This window comes from Pholcus phalangioides, unplaced genomic scaffold (assembly GCF_987345545.1).
Source record: "Pholcus phalangioides strain wild (caught in Gottingen) unplaced genomic scaffold, Ppha-v1.0 ptg000013l_1, whole genome shotgun sequence".
In the NCBI taxonomy this organism is placed as follows: domain Eukaryota; kingdom Metazoa; phylum Arthropoda; class Arachnida; order Araneae; family Pholcidae; genus Pholcus; species Pholcus phalangioides.
In genome coordinates, this window is record NW_028301606.1 from 18,645,080 (window position 1) to 18,647,462 (window position 2,383).

Sequence of the window (2,383 nt, forward strand, 5' to 3'; positions counted from 1 at the left end):
GACGGATCTGTGCAATACGGCTTTGTCCTCCCCGCCCCCCGTCCCAACCAATCCAATCACAATTGTGGTGTTTTTCAAGACGAGCATATAAATGGACTTTTCTTTAATTTTCTTATTTAGATATTAATTTTTTTAGTCAATGAAGGTTAAAAAATAATTTTTTTTTCCATTTGGGATCAAATGTAATTTTGGAAAATAGGTGGCAATGTAGGTAAAATTTTTCTTGGTAGCTATAGCCCTCACATCCTGGAACAGGGCCCCTAGACTGGGATCTTTTTCAATTTCTCAAGCCATACTTTTCACGGGCCCTTTTGTAGTGAAATTAATAGCATGAAAAAACAAAACAAAAGATAATGATAATCGTCCCGGGGCCCCAGGACTACAGCCCTTCCAGCCGCACGCTTGTGGGAGACACTGCTGAATTTAAAAAAAAATAATAAATAAATAAAACACACGCACATAACATTTTTTAAATGACAGAAGTTTTTTTTTCCAGAGTTATTCAAACAAATAAAATTCTAAGAACTCATTTAGATAAAAGCGGACTTACCCCCATTGAAGTGAAGTAGAATCTACTTCATCAATGTAGACGAAATTCTTTGAGGCAACAAATATTATGTAATTGTCCTTTTTTTCCTCAAAATAATGATGTTTCATCATTCCAATAATACAAATTTGAGATCACTTTTAGGAGCGGCAAGTAGAAAACGGTCGCATTCCCTATATGCAACTGTTCATCCAACAGATGAGAAAAATTTGCCGCACACACACGCCATGGAAAGTTCTTGGAAAAAAATATATGGCTGCAGCAGTAGAGACGAGTTTTTTTCCTCATGTGGCAATACTGTATACTGTATAACTACGCAAAAAATAGCAAGGGACTTGAGCCACTGGCATTCACTCATTGTATGCTTTTACCAGCGCCTTCCTTCTCATTGAGTAAAGAAAAGGTGGACAGATCCAATTATTGTTAATTGAATGCACGTGTTCAGTATGTGCAGTCTGCAAAAAATGATTTTTCTTTTTTTTTTCGTATAGAAACGTTTGGCCATGGTACCCTCGGGCATCGCGTTGAGGACCACCGAGAATTTCAACAGGAAGCAAATCACAGGGGAGTGTTGAATACATGAAATGGCGGGAAGATGGCAATGACATTCGGTCAGGGAGGTGTTCAGTAAGCACAATCCGGTTTTGTAAACCCCGGGGATAAACGACGCAGACCCCCAGCTAGCGCCAGACGTTCATGGCCCTCACAAGGGTGGGGCTGACTGGGCTCCAGGTCTGGGACGATTCACATCGTTTTTTGTTTTTTTACGATATAAATTCACCATAATGGGCCCCGCAAAAGATCCCAGACTCGGGGCCCTGCTCTAGGATGTGAGGGCCATGTGTTTAATATTTGCGGAAAAAATTACAAATATATGCTTATAACCAATTTTTATTTCTGAATCTCGGGGTGATCTGCTCCTTGCAACAAACCGCTTTTCCGAGTCCGACGACATTTCAACATCAGTCAGACCTCGGTATAACGTCACATCTGAGTACCTAATAAATATGAATTAATTAACGGGGTGATTTAATAACGAGTAAACTTTTGCCAGTTAAGCTAGCAGAAACTGACATTATAGGAGTGTTGACGGTAAGAGTGGTCGAGGTTATATCGAGGTCTTACTGTATATCAATGATTTCCAGAGAGTGAGCCACATGGCTCTCCCATAAAGGAAGGTCCCACAGTGCTCCTGGCTGGAGTCTCGGGAAGAATTTTTTTCCGATTTTTACTATATAAATTCACAACAGATGGGGGATTGGGAAATCCTGTCCCGGTACCCACAAAACATCTCAATCCAGAAGCCTTATTTGATCACGTGGGGGCCCATTGTTAAGAGATACTTTGCAGATAAATTACATTGAATGTACACTATACTGAACTGTATTTTTATAGGGCTGTGATTCCCAATCTGTTTGTTGCAGCACTTTCTGAGTGCCGTGGACAGGGTCGTAACTAAGTGTGTAGATTATTTCTGTCGAGTGAGGGGGGGCTGATACAAATGAATTTTTACATCACCTCCACAGTGATCACCTTTAAAGTCGATGACTTTGGAAGATTGTTTTTTTATCCCCTAAAATTTGCCGTGCTCTCAAAATTGCTGCCCAGGGCCAAAAGTTTTTGTGAAAACCTCATAGCGTTTTATACGCCGCACGTTATTTTTCTGCAATGACTGATGAAATATATTGATGTTCAAATAAAACTTAATTTCTTTCAAATTAATTCCCTGGACCGACAGAGCCATTTGAAGCCCCCAATAAATTTTGTGAGGGGGCTGAGCCTCCCCCCCCAATAGTTTCTGAAAAAAACAATGCAATGCACTCTCTTTCCTGCGTA